A 21,590-nucleotide genomic window follows, 5' to 3' on the forward strand; every position below is an offset into this window, starting at 1 on the left:
CCCTCCTTCACTCAGAGGTGGTTCAACTTCAGAGAAAGGTGTGGCATGACCAACATCTCCATGACAAGCAATTTCAGCCGGGAGATTGGGCTTTGTTGTATGACTCCAGATACAAAGACTTCAAGGGGAAGCTGAGGACCAGATGGCTAGGACCATATGCAGTGGAGAAATGCCATGACAATGGATCTGTCCTCATTCGAACCATTGATGAGGAAGCCATTCCCATGCTTGTCAATGGGCATCGATTGAAGATCTACAGGAGACCTCTCTCAAGACAAGAGTTCATCAAAACTATGGAGAAATCTGTATTGGTCATAGAGAAGGGTTTTGCCTCTGCTTTTGGCATACCCTGAAGGATATGAAAAAAAAAAAAAAAAAAAAAGAAAAAAAAATAAAGATCCTTGGGTGAAAACCTCTCTGAGGCGCCCAAGGCAGGTAGTAGGGGTGAAAACCTCATTGAGGCGCCCCTATTGTCTTTCAAAAAAAAAAAAAAAAAAAGAGAGAAAAGGTGAAAAAGATCCTTGATTGAAAACCTCTCTGAGGCGCTCAGGGCAGATGGCACGGGTGAAAACCTCTTTGAGGCGCCCCTGTTATCTTTCAAAAAAAAAAAAAAAAAAAAAAGAGAAAAAAAACAAGCAAAATATGGTAAAATTGCATGCAGGTTGCAGATGTTCTATGGAGGAAAGGAAGCCCTTCAACTCAAAGCCAAGGGTCCTTACCATGCTGTCAAGGAACCTCACCAGCACCTCCTCCAATAGTACCCATGTTTTTTCAAGGTATGTGCAATTTTATCATGGTTTGAATCTTCTACAAGAAGATGCTGTCTTTCTACAGGAAGATGCAGTCTTTCTACAGGAAGGCGCGGATTTTCTACAGGAAAGTACAAACTTTCTACAGGAAGGCCGAACTTTCTACAGGAAGCTCTGTGTTCTACAGGAAAATTCCTGTAGGAGTTTTGGACGGCCCAGAATTCATCTTAAAAGGAGATTTAGCGACTATGGATTGGTTTGGATGCATGCAAGCCTCTGTTGGCACCCTTGCACATTGCTGTCACCTTGCTCCACCATCCTTGTCGACATGCAACCAATTTCCCTGCACCAACAAAGAAGATCGATGAGTTCTCGCGGGAAAAGCCATTTTCAAAGTTAAACAAATGCTGGGATCTCATACCGCAGGCATCAAGAGCTCCGGGAACGTGAGTGAAAGGCCAGAACCTCCATCGTGCAGCATGCACCCAAGGAGAAAGGATTGTTACGAGACACCTCGCGGGAATCCTGTAACAGTTCAACCTGCTCGAGTGGATACCATTCACAGCACCGCCATCTGAAATAAAACGCGGGCGCATGCAAGCAAAACATCCACTCCATCGTTGGCAGCCTGTAACCACGAGCCTCTGGGTCTGTGTAAGTCGCATGCAGCAGGTAGATCCACTCACCATCGTCCAAGAACTGGAAAAATCGTGTGCAGCCACGCAGGTAAGTGTCTCAACCCTTCCTTCCATCAAATCACATGAATTTTACTTCGAAATTGTTTGCATAGCGTAAAATTGAATGGTTGAGCGGCCGTATGGCCCGTCGACTGGCCACGTCGGCTAGTTAAAGTGTAATTGGATGTTTGGGTGGTGGCCACGACAAAGAGAATGAACGGCACGCACGTGAGAACACTCTCGTCAGAAGCATGAGTTTAACAGGAAAAGGCGGCAGAAAATCTGTGGGAATGGATGCGGCAGCAAGTGAATACGCAGGCGGATGATGGATGACATTGCCCAACGGTCCGACGGGGACAGCTCATCCCCCGCGCCACGGATTGCGCCGATTCAAAATCTAATCGGCTAGATCATGCGCATGCATTTATCATCCAACACTTCAAACTCGGGTGGCTATTCTGATCTCCTCTGCACTTTGATACGCCGAGCTGTTGGCTACCAGAATGCCGGTAAAGCACACCTCGAGTGCGGGCCAACTACAGTCCTCCCCGAGAATTGCGCACTGCTTCTACAGGAACGCAGTTCTACAGGAACGCAATCTACAGGAACGCAGTCTTCTATAGGGAAGCGGGTGCCTCACGAAAAAGGTGGCCAATTAAAGAGGTAACCCTGAACTCTTCATGCAACTGGTTAGTAAAAGTGGCAAGACCATCGTCCACAGTCGGGTCATAAAGATATTGGTGGAATTGTTGTTTGCTGTGCCTATGCTGTCGTTCTACAGGATGTCAGTTTAGGTAGACTGTGTTGAATTTTGTGGTTTATATGCATGCTCTGTCTTAATAGACCAAATCTCTTTTGCATTTGCCACCTTTAATTAAAACGACCGTGTTTCTCATGCCGGGTGGGTTTATAAGACGGGAACCCACTGATTCAACCAAATTAAGGGAAAACCCGGCAGTGGTAGAGCTCTTCACCAGAGCACAATGGATGCCTTTTTGTGATAAGTTGCAGGGCTACGATGATGAAGTGGCCGAAGAATTCTTGCAGGCTCTGAAGCCTAAATCTCAGACACTGGCCACAGTGAACTTCAGAGGTCTAAGCCTCAAGCTCACCCCAAAACATATTAGTCGGATCACAGAACTTCCTATGGGTCTGCCGTGGGATAAAGAGGAGAGAAAGCTGAGTCAGCAGGCAAAGAAAGAATTCTTTCCACCTGAGGAAGAATTCTCGGAGGACAAAAATGGGGTGCGAAGAACGAGCCTGTTGCCACCTTGGAATGAAGTCAGTTTGCAAATCATGAAATATATTACTTGTGAAGGTCGTTTCAGCATCGTGTATGCATATCACTTTCGGCTGCTCACTGAGTTGAGGCACCGAATTGACCTTCCTGTAGAACAAAAACTAAGCATCCCTTATTACCTCCTGCAGTCTCTAATGGAGTGTGCTACAAAGCTGAAAGAGGGTATACCAGATCAGATAGCCCACCATGGGTTGATCAAGCTTCTTGTGGAAGATGCATTGCACTCATATAAGGTCCCCCTCTCATGGGAATCCTTCCAGAATTTAACAAGAGATGGGGACATTAAGATGTTGATCGAAGAAACGGGCTCCTCCAGCAGTGAGGAACAAGAAGTAGTGGCCGAGAGACAGAGAGAAGAAGGCCAAGAGACCCCGACAACAGTTCAAAAGAGAGAACAAAGGAAGAAGCATGAGGAAAAGGAGGACAAAGAAAAATGTGGCACACCAATCCTGTCAGCAAGGGAAAAGAGGATGAAGAGCAGAATGGACAAAGCTGAGGTGGTCCACGTTAGCCCAAGTACCTCAACAGCACCTGCAACCAAAGAAAAAAGTAAAACTCAGGCAGGCAAGCAAGCAGAGGTGGAGACACCTGTGTCTACAGGAAAGCAAAAACAGGCTTCTACAGGAAGCCCAAAAACAAAAACAAAGGCTTCTACAGGAAGCCCGAAGATCATTGAGAAGCAGGCTTCTACAGGAAGCCCAAAAGCAAAGACCAAGGCTTCTACAGGAAGCCCAAAATCAAAGACCAAGGCTTCTACAGGAAGCCCGAAAATCGTTGGGAAACAGGCTTCTACAGGAAGCCCGAAAACAGAGACAAAGGCTTCTACAGGAAGCCCGAAATTGCAGAAACAGGCTTCTACAGGAAGCCCCGAAAAGGTGAAACCCAAGGAGAGAAAGGTGGATATTCTGGCATGAGAGGCAGCAGTTGTATTAGCTGGCCTCAGCACACCACCTAAGCCAAAAGGAAAGAGGAAGAGGGAGACCCCTCTATACTTTAAGGCTCAAAGAAGTGTTAGGATAAAGACGGGCAAGCCACAGGCCCAATCCAGCAGCCCGATCGTCATCGAAGATACACCTGCTTCTCCCAAAGAAAAGTCACCCTCCAGGATCATAGTCACCTACGAGAAGGGGAGTCCAAAGAAGAATACGTGGCAAGAAAGGTTAGACTTGTTGACTGAACAAATGCGGCTACAGGAAGCTGAAAATGTTCTACAGGATACTCTAGCCCGGCTACAGGAAACGGAAAAGAAGGAAGGGGAAGGACCCTCATCACCACCAAGGGAGGGTGAGGTAGAACCGCCTGAAGAGATAGAAAGAGAACATATACTAGAACGTAGCCCTTCACCTAATCTGAATTCATACTACGCCTTTTTAGAAGCGGGCAAAATCATACCGCAGAAATTTATTGTGCCTCTATTTTTTGAACTAGAGAAAGAAAGAGTCCGTTCCCACACATGGATGCAGATCGCCAAATCAAAGGGTGTGGCGGACATGGGCCCTTTACAAGAGAAACTCAAGGAGGTCAGGAGTGAATTCACCATGGCTAAACATGTGGCTAATTGCCAACGTGTGCTTCTACAGGAAGAAAATCAGAAACTGAGATTGCAGCTACAGGAACTAAAGGCAGGGGCAGGAACATCCTCCAAGGATATCACAAATGAACAACAAGACAAAAAGGAGCTGACCACCAGCCTTGAAGGGCCAATGACACTTCTACAGGAAGCAGAACAGCAAACAAAAATTGAAGTGCAAGCCCTAAGAGAACAGCTGCAACAAAAGGAAGCACAATTGGCCTGCATGGCCAGTTGGGCCATGGAGGCAATTCAGTGCAGAACACCTGCAAAATCCTATGGATTGTTCTTAAAAGATCAATGGCTGCAGTTCCAAATAAACACCTTGGCACAAAGAGGTATTTCACATATCCAAAACCCACAACAATTTTCTGAATTGTGCAGTACTAGTTCATCTGAGGACAAAGCCAAATTAGCAGAGTTTTACCTCCACAATTTGGCTTTGCCTAATGAAGTCTCCTGGGATCCCAATGTTGCCTTGGGTGATATGAAATTGATGGCGTTCGCCTCATGGTTAAACCATGAGGATCAGAGAGCAGCTGAAGCAAAATCGGTTATGAACCGAGAAGTGAGTGAACCACTGTTCATTCGACCAGAACTAGAGGACCCGGTGGCACTCGTCTCAGCCCACCAACAGTTGGCTACAAATCCCACAGCTTCCTTGAGATTTATGGACCAACAGGCCCAAGCCATAGCCCACTTTGAAGACATGGAAAGGTTGTTGGGAGAAAGTGTTGCCCAAGCATGTGCACGCAGATGGAATACCCTGGCACACAGCTTGAAAATCAGAGAGTACCATACCCCCATTCGGATGAGGGAAGCTTTGGCAAGGGTTGAGCTTTACAAGAAATCCATGCAAAGCCTCCAGGCCAGCTGGATTGGCCTTAAACTCAGCCCACCTCTACTGCTAGGACTGATTGAAGGCAATACAGAGGAATATGACAGTCAACAATGGGAAGAGGTGAACAGGAAAGCAGGGTTTCATATCCACAGAGAAGACACCACCACAGAGCCTTGGGATGCAAGGGAAGCAGTGAAAGCAATGAAGGATGAAGATTTGGACTAAGTTGCTCAAGGATGAGCAAATAGTTTAGCGGGGGGGTGATGATGAGCCCCAATTTTTGGTACAATTTGGGCTCATTTGGCCTACTTGCTCTGCTCAAACCATTCATTTTTTATTTCTTATGCATTCATTTCTTGGTTTATTCGTGCTGTTTGTAGGAAGAAGGGTAGGCATTCTATCTACGTGACTAATGCATGATGCTTTCAGGTTTTTGGCATTAAAAGGGAGAAAAGACCACGAGAAAGGAGACAAGGAGACAATGAGGTGGCACTGCTAGTTTTTAGGAGAGGATTTCCACGGTCTTGGGGACCTTCCTCGTGATTCCTACCATAGCTCTGAGCTCCAATCCATCTCCCCACCGAGCTTAGAAGTAGCCAACTGTTCTACAGGAACAACAGTTATAACTGTTCTACAGGAACAACAGTTATAACTGCCCTACAGGATCAGCAGTTTAAACTTCAGTTGGACAGCCGAGCTCCACAAATCAAGGACACCTGTTGGATGATCATTTTGCATAAATACTGAGGCCGTAGCCTTGGATAGAAGCTTTTTGAACTTTTGTATTGCTCTTGTAATTTGGAAGTACGAGCTACAACTCGGTGTTTGTTCCTTTTGTAAGCCATTTTGGCATGTCATCAGACTTTCGTTTATGAATAAAGGCAGGCAGATTTTGATCCCATTCTGAGTTTCTAAGCGAGCTATAGCTCTCAGGTTAGGGCCCAACCTAAGAGCAATAGATCTCCTCGGTGTTGTAATTTTATTTGCATTTCGTTCCAGCACTTTGAGTTTTTACTTTGACATGCAATTTGAATTTACAGTCTGTTAATTTAGTCTTTTTCATGAGCTGAGATAGGATTAGTTTATGGTGATTTGCTTTCAGTTGCTTAGGTTCGATAGGAGGATAGTTATAAATTATTGGAGCTCCAGCAAAAGGTTGTTAAGGCTCACTGCCATCTCTGTTAGGGATCGGGGTGCAGTCCATAACCAACCACCAAAAAGAAACGCAGTTCTTCTCACTTCCATGCAAGCTGCAACATAGACATTTTCGTTGAAGATCCATCCATGCACTTTTGACACTGAACCATACTTCTACATTTCACTTCCATGCACGAGTTTAATTTCTTGGTTTTCCATTGCTGTTCATAGGTTTCATGGCAAAGTTATCATAGGTTAATGAATTCTTGTTTTTGGTGCATAAGTCATTTGTTTCATTTACGCTGCTCCTTATCACTCCACTTCCTTCTTCTTCTTCTTGATCTCTCCTCAAGTCACCCATTCGGCCTCTGTCCAGCTCATTTACCCTCCAACTCATCCATTATTCACTTAGCCCCATCTACTTAAACTTTCGTTGATCCCATCCTTCAAACCATCAAACCACTACATGCACTCTTCCTCCATCTGATTTCTCTGCTCCTAAGCCATCACCAGCTCCATCTCCATCTCACCTATCCTTCCACACCACTCCAACATTTCACCATCTCCCAAAACCTTCCACGGCCAACATCCTGTAGAATTGCACAGACTTCCTGTAGAAATCTCTGAGTTTCCTGTAGGATCCCCTGCAGACTTCCTGTAGAAGCCTGCAAACTCGGTTGCTGAGCATCCAAACGTGGTAGACTTCTATGGACTGATGCTAGAGAGCCTCTGGGACCTCCCCTAGCCATTCTGACCTTGCCCATGCTTTCCTTCCATTCCAACCGCTCCTGCACAACCAAACCCTAATCAAAAGCATCATCACAATAAATCCAACCACTTGATGAAAAAATACAAAAAAATGTCTTTTCAGATGCAAGTAGCTTAGATTCATGTATTTCAGTTCACTACAAGTAATGGCATTCTTTGTAGTAGTTTCATTCATAGTTTTGCATTGTAAGTGTCTAGCTAGTCAAATTAGGGTTTACTAGGGTTTTCATGCTTTATTGGCTTTCAGTTTCTTTCTGCAACTAGATTAGTCTTCCTTCAGTTAGCTTTCGTCCATCATTCATAAAGCTTCTTCTGTGAGCCTATAGAAGTTGGCTTGAGCCCTAGCGGACTTGTGCCAGCTGACCAAGTGACAGCTGCGACAAGAGCTAGTACTTGTGCATACAGCACCGTCGCTTCCAAGTTTGTACGAACTACTGGGTTGATAAAATTAGAGATAGGAAGCTCCAGGAGTTGTAGCATTATTGCTACAATACTGGAGCCCACCAATAGGCAGTGGAAGAAATACAGGTTTTAAAACATCAGGTGCAATAGAAAGAAGCCCAAATGGACTGCATGGCCAGCTAGGTAGTAGAAGCCTTACAATGTAGGCAACCTGCTAAGTCATATGCATTATATCTTAAAGATTAATGGTTGCAATTTCAAATTAACACACTGGCCCAAAGGGGCACCATTCCATTCTAGAATTACAATCAATTCATGTATTTATGTGATAGTAGTTCAGCTTAAGATAAGTCCAAGTTAGCAAAATTCTATTTACACAACTTGGAACTTCCAAACACGAATCTATGGGACCCTAATGCTGCATTGGGAGATGTGCAACTAATGGCCATGGCCTCTTGGTTAAACCATGAGGAAAAGAGGGCTGCAAAAATTCGGAAAGTTATGGACAGGGAGCTAAGTGAGCCACTCATTATCAGAGCAGAACCAAAAGATCCCTCAGCTTTAGTGTATGCCCATTAGCACCTAGCCAACAACCCTCAGGTTCTCCTAGACTACATTGAAAGGAAAGCTCAGGCCATTGCTCACTTTGAGGACATGGAAAGACTGTTTGGTGATAACTGCATTCATGCTTGCACAAGGAGATGGAACACATTGTCCCACAGTCTGAAAATAAGAGAGTACCTCTCCCCAACAAGGATGTGGGAGGCTTTGGCCAAAGCACCACTTTACAAATAGTCAATGCAAAATCTGAAGGCCAACTGGATTGGCCTCAAGTACAATCCTCCATTGCTTTTGGGACTACTGGAAGGGGTCAAAGAAGACGAAGAACACAGGCAATGGAAGGAGGTTATAGAGAGAAAAGAATGGTTTCATAACCGAGAATAGGACATCACCTCGGAAGCCTGGGATGTCAGAGAGGCAGTCAAAGCTATCAAATATGATGAGCTGGATTAGTTGCTCAAAGGATGAGCAACACATTCAGCAGGGGGTGATGATGAGCCCCGAAAATGGGTAACTTATTGGGCTCATTTTGCCTATTATTCATGATTAATCCACCATTCTTCATAGTTTTATGGATGCTTTTGAATATATTTATGTTAATTGAATGAATGAGAATAATTACTTAACCACAAAGTCTAATACGTGCTTATTGCAGATTTTTGGACATCTTTTGGACCAAGGTCAAGCATTTATGAGCAAGTTGATAGCCAAATACGAAGGAACAAGGCTAAGGATTTGTAGGAAGGGTGTCTCCAGCACTAATGACCCCTTCCTTGAGTTCTCCACCATCAGCTCGAAGTTCAATAGCCCACCAAAGATGATTTCAAGGGGCAGCCGAGCAGATTTTGTGAAGTGGCTGATTAACTGTAATTTTGAGCAGCCAAGCTCCTAAAGTTAAGGAGGGTTGTTGGGAGTCCTTGTGGTGCATAAGTAGGAAGGCTTCAAGCCTTAGTAGTTTGGCTTTTGAACAATTGTTTTTTGCACTTAGTGCAGCTCTGCATTTTAACTCATTTTCGAGCTCTTGATGTAAACAGTTTTGTGACATGATTATTTTTTGAGTAATGGAGATAAATTTCACTTTGCACTAGTTCTGAGCTTTCTTAGGAGGCTGTAACCCTTGGGGTTGGGCCTAACCCAAGTTCCAGTACATCCTTTGTGTACTTTTATGTGTTTTCCTTACATTCATAGAATAATTTCCGTTATTTAGGTTAAGATCTTACTTTGTTACTTAGGTTGTTTTTTATGATTAAAATAGCTTTTCATGCTTCAGGTTCATTTGAAAGTTTGGTAACAGGAAATATCTGCAAAAAGGCCATCAAGCAATCCTTGATCTCATCTCTCCCTTCTTAGGACCATGAGCTGAGACCAAGGTATACTTGCTGCCACAAAAACATTGTTTTTTCCTTTTCATGGAATTGCCAGTGTTAGATTTTTAGTTGGAAAAGTTGATACCAATTGTACTTGCATGTTTAAATTTGTTCTTGCTTAGTTTTCATAATTATCTTGCATGATTTCCTGTCTATAAACTTATGTTCATCATGTTTCTGGTTTTTAGGTTAGATTAGGTCAAATAAATAGATCTCTAGTTTTCCTAGTCTTTGTTCGATCAGTTTTGGAAAATAGTGCATAGAACACCTGTAATACATACCTACCTATCCTTCCTCTATCATAAAACCTGCTCCAGCCCCTAATCCAAGATTCGTTCCCTTCATTTGCCACACTTTTCCACTTTGCCCTAATTTCTACATTCTTGTGCAGCATTGCTGCCTCCATCCTTGAACAAATCCAACCAACTTCATCACTCCTTAGCCTCATTTACCAGGTCCTAGACCCCTTTTCATCATCATATATCCTCCATTTCCACGTTCCCACTATTTTTCCACCGTCAAGCCTCTAAAATCCTCTTTCGGCTCTTCCTGTAGAACATCATGTAGAACCCCTGCAGACTTCTTGTAGAAGTTCACGTGAGCAGTTTTTCGAGATCTGATCGTTGTGAAACTCTCTAAAAGTGTGCTAGGGACCCCTTAGGCCCTCTCCTCACCTTCCCAACCTCTTGCAAGCACCCACTCCAGTTCCTTTCACCAATCAACCTTTGCACAGTCAAAAACCGTTAAAGCACACGCATAATAATTCTGCAAAATTACTCAAAAATACAAAAATATGTTTTTTTCCAGATTTTACTTTAAAATTAGCTTAGTCACATGCATTTTACATTTCCAAGAGTCAATGGCATCCATTTCCACCTCTTTCATCTCTTGTCTTGCACCGGTTGGGTTAGTTGGTAAAACTAGGGTTTGCTAGGGTTTGCATTTCTTTTGAGCTTTCAGCTTCTTTCTGCAAGTAGACTAGCCTCTTTTGAGTTAGATTTCATCCATCACAGTTAAAAGCTTTTTCTAAGATCTCATAGAAGTTGGATTAAGCTCCTAATGGACTTGTGCGAGCTAATCAAGTGACAGCCTGTGGCAAGAGCTAGTACTTGTGCATATAGCACCGTCGCTCCCAAGTTTGTTATGAACAACTGGGTTGATAAAAGTAAAGAAGGGAGTCCCAAGAGTTGCAGCATTATTGCTGCAATACTAGAGCCCACCATATTTTTGGCACCGTTACCAGGGAAGTGTCAGAGTATTTGTGATTATTGCTTTTCTTCTATTTTCTACTGCAACCTTCTGCTAAAGTAGTTTATTTCAGTAAGAGTAGAGTAGTTGTTTTATTTCCATTCTGCAATTTCATTTCCGCAAAAGTAGATTAGACATTTCTTGCTTTCCTAGACTAGCATTTAATTCTGCAAGCGTAGATTAGCATTTCAATTTCACAATTTCAATTTCGCAAGCATAGCTTAGCATTTCATTTCTGCAATTTCATTTCAATAGCATAGATTAGTCATTTCCTACTTTTATTTCAATTTTTCAATTTTCATTCCAGCAAGGTTTATTGTAGTTAGTTGCAATTTGTTGTTCAATCAATTTCAGTTTTGTAGGTACAAGTAGAGAAAAACACAAAAATCAACCAAAAATATTTCATTTCATGCCTCGTAGGAACAGAGACAATTCAGGAAAATTCTTACGTAACACCCCCATCACATCACTGAGTCACCCTTCTCTCTTCTTCGGTGGCAGTGAACCTCTAGAGATACATGAAGATCCTCTAACAGAAGAAGAGCAAGAAAGCATTCCTCCTGAGACCATGGTTGAACATAGAAACGGTATAGGATATGAGGAGAGAATAGAAGGTGCCTTTCCCATCCGAGAGACCAATGGGGACATGAAAATGAAAAACATCAGTCCCTCAACCTTACCTAACTTCCATGGATTGACCACTGAAGACCCTAATACCTTCTTGTTTGAGTTTTCTATCCTTTTTCGAACCTATGACTATGCAAAAGACGAGAAAAAGTTGAAACTCCTTCCCTCTACCCTCAAGGATGCAGCACTACGCTGGTTCATGGGGTTACCTAGAAACAGTATCACAACTTGGGATCAGATATAGCAAGCCTTTAACAACAAATACCGGGATTACTGTAGGTCAAAGGAAACGAAGGGATAAATCTTTCGGATGACCATGGGAAGTGATGAATCTTTAAAAGACTATGAAGAAAGGTTCCAACTCAGTTATAAAAGGGTCAGGTGCACACTTGACCCCGAATCTCTGAAGCTGGTTCTGCTCCGAGGAATCCCTGAAGACCTTCTAGATACCCTCCATTTGCTAGCTGGAGGAGACATCTACCAGCTACCTTATGATGACATAAAGACTGTGCTTAGAAAACATTTTAGGGCAGCTCAAAAAAGAGCTAGGGGGAGTCAACTTTCAGCCAGTGCCACCTTCTCCAAACATGAGTTTGAAAATCAGATGGAAGACTTTAAAAATGAGATGAGACAGACCATTTCCATGCAACTGGATACTTTTTGAACCCAATAGAAGAAAGAGGAAGCTGAGAGGGCTTTGGCCATCTTTTGTCCTAGATGTACAAGGAAGCATCCTCTGTATGAGTGTCCATTGCACTCAGTAGAGATATGTTTCGATTATGAGGAAGAACACCCCACAAACTAGTGCCCAACCTTACCCAGAATTAAAGCTATGTACCAAGGGGCTAAAGAAGCCACTGAACCACTCTACTTCATAAACCAAAGGAGGAAACATGGATCCAGACCTTACCAACAAGGGATGCAAAAGACATCCCAGACTTATTACAACCCCAACAAATCTACTCACATACCTTCTTGGGGTCCCCCTACTCATCCTTCCTGGTCCTCACCCCCTCCTTTGTCATATCCATCTCAATACCATACTCAACCTACTGCTCATTCATTTCATTCTCATGTTCAGCCACAACCTCAGTGGAATGCACCTCAACAGGGGTGGAGGCCCCAATACAACTGTCCTTGCGCTATTTTGCCTCCACCACCTGCTCAACCACAACCATTACCTCTTGCTCCTTCGAGGCAACCCTAGATGCCTGCTCAACTGAACCCAAACCCCGATAACAGACAGGCCCAACAGGTATATACTGGAGAGACAACATGCCCTACCTATGCTGTGGATATTCAGGAGATCAACCTATGATCTGGGAAGGTCCTCCTAGATAGTCAACCTCCTCCTAAGGAGGATGAGGAAGAGAAATAGGAAAGTGAATCCAAAGCCATTCCACCCTTTCCTGAGAGACTAACTGGAACCACCCAACCAAACCCAGAAGAGACTGAACTTCTAGGCGAGCTTAAACAGTTATGTGTGAAAATACCACTTCTCTAGGCCATAAAAGATGTACCAATCTACAACAAATTGATTAAAGAGAAGTGTTTCAGGCACCTAGGTAGGCGCAAGACAGATGCCCCAACTATCAATGTCATAGGACAACTGTTCGACCTAATGTTGGGACAAGTAATCTGTCCAAAATATCTGGACCCTGGGAGTCCTATAGTTGATGTCCACATCAATGGCACCATAATCCCCCGCAACCTAACTGATCTAGGGGCTGCCATTAATGTGATGACCAAGGACACTATGCTCAAACTCAACGTTCAGAATTCCCTAAGAAATACCTCGACAGTACTGCAATTAGTAGACCACTCCACCATGACCTCCGAAGGGATTGTGGAAGATGTCATGGTCTTTGTTGATTCTTGGGAGTACCCTGTGGACTTCTTGGTCCTTCAGCCAAAGGAAAAACTCACCAGATACCCCCTCATTTTGGGAAGGCCTTGGTTAGCTACTGCAGATGCTTACATCAATTGTCAAGCTGGGAGCATGACCATCAAGAATGGGTCTATGTCCAAATAGCTCATCCTATATCCTCCTGCCCAACCTCTACTAGAACATGACTTACCTCTCTGGTTGGAGGAGGAAGATGAGGATGAAGTCTACTCTGCACCAGTGTGCACAGTGGAAGCCACCAGGGGAGGTCCTCAAACCAAGGATGACCTTATTAAGAATTTGATTCAGAATCCACCTCCGAGTGTGCTGCCATTAGAATAGTTGGTAGAAGACACCCAAGCCAGTGCTTTAGTGGATCTCTGTGTGGCTGATCTGACCTCTCCCCAAGTTAAGAATGTGGAATTTGGCCCTGAAAAAACCTTGAATATCAACTCATCCCTATCCCCCTCTTAGGAGAAGGAACTGTGTAGGTTATTGAACCGCCGTTTGGATGCTTTTGCTTGGAGATATAAGGAGATGAAAGGAGTGCATCCTTAAGTCTGTACCCATCACATTTACATTAAAGAGGATTTTAAACTAGTTAGCTAGCCTCAGAGGAGAATGAATCCAGCCCTTAAGGACATTATCAAAGAAGAACTGCAAAAGTTGTTGGATGCAGGATTCATCTACCCCATCTCTGACAGCGAGTGGGTTTCTCCTCTGGTGCTTGTGCCCAAGAAAAATGGGAAGTGGAGAATCTATGTCTATGTTATAGACATATTTGGGAACTGAAACCCCTATCATATATGTCCATAAACCAAGGGCTTCTGATTCCCTAAAAGTGTTGTTTCATACCCTAAAGGAACAAGGTCAGCTGATTACACCATCTCCCAGAAGTTCTCCATGGAAAACTTCTCAGAACTGGTCAAAACTAGACCATACAGACTGCTCAGTGCTAAGGGCACGATGCATTTCACTTGCTCAGTGAAAAAAGTGCGATGCATACTAGAAAGCCCTTATGTAGGATGCGATGGGCGAGAGTAGACAAATGGCAGAGACAGTTTGCAAGGTGGATGATCATGGAATCTTCCAGAAACTTCTCCTGTGACACTTACCTCTCTGAATTCACCTGGGATGAGTAAGAGATCATGAATCTCCAAGTGGAACCAAGAACTATCAGAGAGAGGACACTAATCAAAATCCCAGAAGCTAACTCACCTCCATACAAATATCTATATATGGATCCCTCATCCCAGAGATCCAGAGGCTGGAATCTTGTATTTTGTAAGGAAGTGATGTTGGTTTCTTGGTGGAATATCATAGTGTTGGGTGATCTAAGCTTTTCATGAGGTGAAGAAGGGCTTTCATGCTAGGAGGATGACCCTGGGTCAGATCAATGGGATGTAATCCTCTCTTCTATTCTTTCTATTAATAAAGCTATTCAATTTTTCCTCCACATTCTTGTATGTTTGATGATATATGTGTTTGTGTGGTCAATATATATCTGGTCCTATATTGTTTATGATTGTAGATCCATGTACTTCGATAGTATTATGTTGCTTTGACTTTACAGGTACTCTTTGAATTGAGGTAAGCAAGGAATGAGCAGCAAAGATCTGTCAGAGGGGAGAGGAAACAAGCAAGGAACCAAGTGAAAGACAAAGGTTGTACTCTTGCTTTCTTCTCAACTACTTCTCATAAAGGAAAACGAAAGTAACTTTAGTTTGTTTGTTTCTAAGATAGCTACCCATCTTAGTGGGACTAGCAGCTCTGAGTGGACACTAGATTTCCCGATAACAAAATTGTGACTCCACTGGGGAGCGAATAACTTGTTTGCTTATTTATATTTGTTTGTTTTATAAACTACAGACGGAGCCTGAAGTCAAGCGAGCTAGCCTTCGAACTGTATTTTCTATGCAAGTGCAAAGTAGATCAATGCTGCTTCAATCTATCTCTGGGTTTTGTTTATAAACTGAACAATTGATTTGCAAACATCCTAATTGCCCTAGTGGTGGCTCAAGTAACCTCATTACATCAGCCCCTATGATTTATATTTACTGACTATCATTAGCTCGGCCTAAATCCCTGAACTGAGCTGCAAACTGTGACCAAAGATCAAGTTAAAGTCTCGGCCCTGTACCATCACACCCTTTCTTCTAGGAAATCTAGATGCATCACACCTCCCATGTGCAGTAGGTGAGATGCATCCCTATTTCCCTGTGTTACAGGTGCGATGATCAGAAAAGGCTAATTTTGCCTCCAGATTTTGGTTTTTCTTCACTCTTTTCAGCTTTATTTAGGAATTTTACTGTCTGTGATCAGTATACCACTGTGGAAACCCCCTTCCTTTGCATTATTTGACCTCCATTGTAAAGAGAATTTTGAATGTTTTTATGTATTGTTCGCCATTTACAGTTCTCTTTTACAAAGAAGTAGCGTAGTCAAACTGTCGTCTATTGATTTGGAAGTGTTGGAAGTGTCGTTTTCTGTCAAAGAAAAGAATCCTATTGTTCTTAATGGTCAATTACACTGTTACTCTTGTATTTGATTTGAATTAATAGTTTTTCAAGTGTCAAAAGCAGTTTTCAATTCAAAATTGCAAAGTGTCATTGTCTTCCTTTTGTCTTTTGAAGAGAAAATTGTTAGTGCTGTCGCTTTAAAAAGATAATTTAGATTTGTACTCAGCATTCTTTTTGTCATTCACACATTAAGAAGGTGGAAAAAAAATACATGCATGTACATTTGCATTTAGACTGCTTGTTGATTTTGATTTAGGATAGCGCATCTAGTGTGTGCTCTCTGCTCTATGTTGAAAGAATCTCATTTCTCTTTCCTTAGTAGCTAGGATTTTCATTGCAAAAAAAAGATTAAATGACTATTTATCATCTTAGATTGCATTTTAAGAATTGTATATCTACATCACGCAGTGAACTTGAAAGGAAAACTTCTTAAGAAAGATCAACTGTAAAATAAATTCAATGAACATAAAAACACTTTGGAACCTAATGCACAACATTTAGAAGTCTAGGCTAGAGACCTATTCTGGCGTCGTGAAGCCTGGTAACTATTGATTTCATCGTAGGTTGGGTGATTCCTCCTCTTTGAGACAACAAATTCCAGTACGGACTTGTGCTCCCACGTACCATCGAGTATATATTAGGAGACCACAATAGGCTATATCCTTTATCCTTAGGAAGCTGTGTCTGCCGCCCTATCGATTGCAATGCACTGAAAACAACATTCGGGAAGATTGATTGTCGTACCATAAAAAGTATTCTGCAATTTTGTGATTGGTTTGGTAATCCCCTGTCTAGATTTCTAGAGTAGTCTCTTTCATTCCTTTTCAGACTCCTTAAAGGAAAAGGTCCATCTGAGCACTTGTCACTTTAGGCTCATTAAAAATCGAAGGCGACTAGAGTCATCTTTAACTTTTTCTCAACTCTTAAAAATTGAAAAAGCAAGTTGTGTCAAAGCGTCATAAAATTTATTTTAATTGGAATAGCATCACTGTTCCCTCGTTGGTCAGAGGTTGAGAAAAATGGAGTCCACCAACCAAGGGTTTCCCCTTGGGGGAAATCCTATTCCTTTCTCCTCTTGGGGAGATGTTGGTGCACCTCATATGGCCAGATTGTCCCTCCCAGGACTGACAATCGGCTTGCCAATATGGCTCTTCTCGACCTCTGTCGTTCAAACCACCGTGATTCCTGAGCAATCAAGTCAACAACTAGATGACACTAGAGCTACCCCCCAACCTTCTGCTTCGCTTATTTCTCCCTCCCCTCCTTCCTCTTCGATTGGTGAAGCTGGTAAAGCTAAAAACCAAGTAACTGAGAAGAAGAAGAAAGGGAAGGAAAAAGAAAAGAAGAAGAAGGAGCCAAAGGCAAAAAGGGGCAACCATGCATCGTCTAGCGAAAATACACACGCTGCACCATCCAAACCTAAATCTCCATGTGTCATTTGCAAAGGAGACCACTATCATCGAGATTGTCCTTGCATACCTTGGATCTTAAGGGACTGGTCTCCTCGAGTGCACAATCTGGTGTCATCAACCTCTGACGATCATGTTGAGAGTACACCGTCAACTAGTGAAAACGAAGTCTCTGGACAAAAAGGAAAATGTAAATTTTCTTATAAACTGTGTGAAGGCAATCATGCCATCCACTGTTGTCCCTTCCTAGATGAAGCTAAAAGAGTCTTGGATAACCGTCCTGCTTCACCGCTACAGCTTCCTCCTGGGTACAAGAAACTCTTGCCAAGTCCATCGCTAGTTGAAAATCCGACTGACACATCTTTGTGGTCAGTCGAAGCATCTATAATTGAAGATAAACCTTTTGAGTCCACACCAGATGGAAGTCAAAAGGTCAAGGCAGCAGTCGACCCGGTTTTGTCTTTGGAAATTTCGTCTTCAGATGATACACTCACCAAAGAGAATGAGGACGACACCATTCAAATTCTTTTCGTAAACACAGACTCCGATGAACATGGGGGAAATCTACCCATTCCTTTACCACAGGAAGGAAGTTCGTCAGAGCCATATCCGGTCGTTTATTCGGTCCCACCTCCAAGAAACCTAGTCATTTCCTTCGATTGTAATCTACTAGGCAGACCCCGTCTACCATCTAATGTACCATTTTGAATCATTGTATAATCTTACAGAATGGTCATGGTCAGTACTATCATAGATGAAGGGGATTTTGTGAGTATCCTTTCCTCAACTGCTTGGAAATCGCTTGGTTCGCCATCACTTCTGCCTGAGATGCGAAATCTGACAGGGTTCGACAAAGGAACCAGTCGACCGTTAGGGATCCTTCCAAGTTTTCCTATAACTTTGAGAAGGAAGACTATTTATCTGAATGTAATGGTAGTCCAAGGACCTTTAGATTATAATCTGATCCTTGGGCGCGACTATATTTATAGCATGGGAGCCATTTTCTCCTCACTCTTTCGAGTAATGTGTTTTCCGCATGAAGGCAGAGTGGTCCAGCTCATAGACTAGCTTTTGTTCCCCAGCTCACACATAGCTAATAGTTAAATGCCATCCCTAAATGGTCTTTTCACACAATAATGTCTCATCAATATCCAGTCTGTCCACCTGAAGAACGCGAGTAATTTGGGGGCCATGACTGAAACCCAAGGGGCATGCACCCTGGTCAACTTTGGCATGAAAACTTTGGGTATAGGGTAGGTTTCCGCGAAGGATATATGACTAGTCTCACACCCATCCGTATAGGAAAATGGGATTAGACTGGAATAAGATTCCCTCGTCAAGGTTAGGTGATTGGAGCTAGAGTCATCTTTTTCCAAATGGATTAAGCCGAGGAAGTGTTTCTGTCTGCTATGCGGATGGAACAATCTTGAAAATGTGAGAACTTCTATATGGTAGCCTGGAAACTCTGTTTCACTATACCTAGGGGCATGCAAACCTTTTGGCATGCAAGTGAAGAGTGACCATTTATTTTCTTAGTTTATAGATTCTCAACCCTTTAAACTCGTAGGATTGGTCGTTCCTAGCTTGCATAAAGCAAGGATACGGAGCAAAGTTTTGAATGGTGCAAGCTCCATAAAAATTGAACCTATAGATGAGATATCCTTATTATACGACTGGCATGAGTAGTTTTACGCAAAGTTCAAGCTTGTTAAAAATTAAACCTAAGCAATGAGCAAATGTTCCCCCAGAGTTTAAGCTCACTAAAAAATGAACCAACCTCTGGTAAATAACCGTTGCGAATGCACTATCATCAGCTTTTTGAGCCTTGGTCGTGTTCTTATCATCACCTCCACTCTGTTTTAGTCGATCATATGCCTCCATTTGATTGTTTACCCTTTTAAGGAATAGCTGCGATGAGTGATTCTGTTAGCCATCCTTGTAACACTGTCGTGATTGGAAAATTCCAAACCTTACCTAGAATCAGCTGCTACCCGAAAATGTCACTCGTTCCTCAAAAAACGAGTCTCTTTTAAGCCCTTTTTGTCTGACTCGTAAAATATGAAAATATTGTTGAGCAATTGGCCTTTCCAGCTTGTTAAAGCTATCAGAAGTGTTATCCCTCCTCTAGATTTTAATCTTTTTGGACCTGAGGGATTATTACACAAAACGATCGAGCGCTTGTCTTATTCAGCCTATTAAAACTATAAAAAATTCATCCCTTTCGTATTATTTTATACTTTTTTGGACTGAAGGGATTACATGACGAAAAAGGATTATTGGAGTTTCCTTTCCATCCCTTTTTAGACTCTCTAATATTGAAAAAGAACCGAGTTATCTTTGTCATTAAACTCATTAAAACCAATAGTGACAAACTTGTCCATATAGACAAGAACGAGTGTCACTATCGCTAGGCTCGTTAAAACATAGCAACGGGTTTGCCTGAAGGGAAAATTATAGAACAAACATATGTTATCCTCCTCAAGCTTGATAAAAATAAAGAGGTATTGGTAAGTAATGACTGGGGAGAAATTGGGAAGAAAATTTGAAGAAACTTTATTGGTAGCAAGTCGCTCTTGAATGAGACAATTTCATTCCATCACCATGATTGAGTCGGGTTGGGTTATTCCATTCACCAGTCATATTACCATTGGTCCATCGTACCATCTAACTTTGGGGTTAACGCTACCAATCCATTTCAGTGTCACCGATATGTTCAAGAGAAGTCGCTCAGAGAATTCACCAACCCATTTTGTGTCTCATCCACTGCAATACGTTCACACTCCATTCTTTCATTACCGCCACCCTGAACCTTGTATCATCAGATCGTTTTCACCTCCACAAAATCATTTGCTTCGTTCCGTGTCATAGATGTGGTATTCATTAAGGCCCTCATACGACGGGTCACTTTTTGTCGACATCAGCTCATTGTCCAAGAAATCAACCTAGGAACAACCCTTTCAGTACTTTGAAGCTTGCATGCCTCAATGGCAAGTTTCTCACTTCCGGTGACAGGTTTACATCAATGGCCTTCGACCGAAAGATTTTGCGTGGTGTTCAATGCCAAGCCCATATTTCACACCACGTGAATTTTACTATCATACCTTGAGGGTCATCATCATTATCAGTGATTCCTCTCGTGCCTGTTAACAACTCACATCATTGGCTGGTAATCAGGCAATGTCTTTCCATGTTCAACTCTAAAACATCTTTTCACATGGATCAACTTGTACTTCGAGCGAAGATTGAACGAGTTTGAAGACCCCAGATCTAGTTTCATCCATCCGGGCTGCGATATATTTAGGAAAATAAATACATCCCTATACTTCAATAGTATTATGCTACGTTGACTTTACAAGTACTCTTTGAATTGGGGTAAGCAAGGAAGGAGTGGCAAAGATCTGTCAGAGGGGAGAGGAAACAAGCAAGGAACCAAGCGAAAAACAGAGGTTGGTACTCTTGCTTTCTTCTCATCTACTTCTCATAAAGGAAAACGAAAGTAACTTTAGTTTGTTTGTTTCTAAGATAGCTACTCGTCTTAGTGGGACTAGAAGCTTTGAGTGGACACTAGATTTCCCAATAACAATCGATTATCGAGAACTTAACAAAGCCACCAAGAAGAACCATTTCCCTTTGCCTTTCATAGATCAAGTGTTAGATGGGTTGGCAGGGAAGAAGTTCTTTTCCTTCCTAGATGGGTTTAGCGGGTATAATCAAATCCAAATCAGCTAGGAAGTCCAAGATAAGACCACTTTCACTTGTCCATGGGGTACCTTTGCCTACCGGTTCCTTTCCTTTAGGTTATGCAACGCTCCTGCCACTTTCCAGAGAGCAGTACTGAGCATATTTGTTGAGTTGGTTCATGATTCGGTGGAAATCTATATGGATGATTTTACTCCTCATGGGTCCAACTTCCAGGAAGCATTGACTAACCTGGGAAAAGTTTTAACCAAGTGTATTGAAATGAACCTGTCCCTCAGTCCTAAAAAATGTGAATTCCTGATGACTAAAGGGACCGTGCTAGGTCATACAATTTATCAGCAAGGATTATAGGTGGATCCCAACAAGATTGCTATTATCCAGAGGGTTCCACCTCCTCAAAAGGTAAGAGATGTTCGGAGTTTTCTAGGCTTAGCAGGATATTATAGAAGATTCATTAAAGATTTCAGTAAGCTAGGCTCTCCATTGTTTGGTCTTTTGGGGAAAGATGTTGAGTTTATATGGATTTACAACTATCAAGAGGCTTTGGATGTGTTGAAAGGTAAGCTGGTAACTACCCCAACCTTGAGAGGTCCAAACTGGGCCCTACCTTTCCACCTTCACACAGATGCCTCTAACAAATCCATAGGAGCAGCCTTAGGACAAGTTGAAGAGAAGATACCGTATGCCATATATTTTGTCAGTAAAAATCTATCCAAGGCAGAGTTAAACTATACTGTAACCGAGAAAGAGCTCCCAGCTGTAGTCCATTTCCTAAACAAGTTCAGACACTACATCACTAGTTATCAAACATTCATACACACTGATCATGCT

The sequence above is a fragment of the Pinus tabuliformis genome, chromosome 6 (assembly GCF_031772625.1).
Source record: "Pinus tabuliformis cultivar Carrire ecotype Pingquan chromosome 6, CPIR1, whole genome shotgun sequence".
Classification (NCBI taxonomy): Eukaryota; Viridiplantae; Streptophyta; class Pinopsida; order Pinales; family Pinaceae; genus Pinus; species Pinus tabuliformis.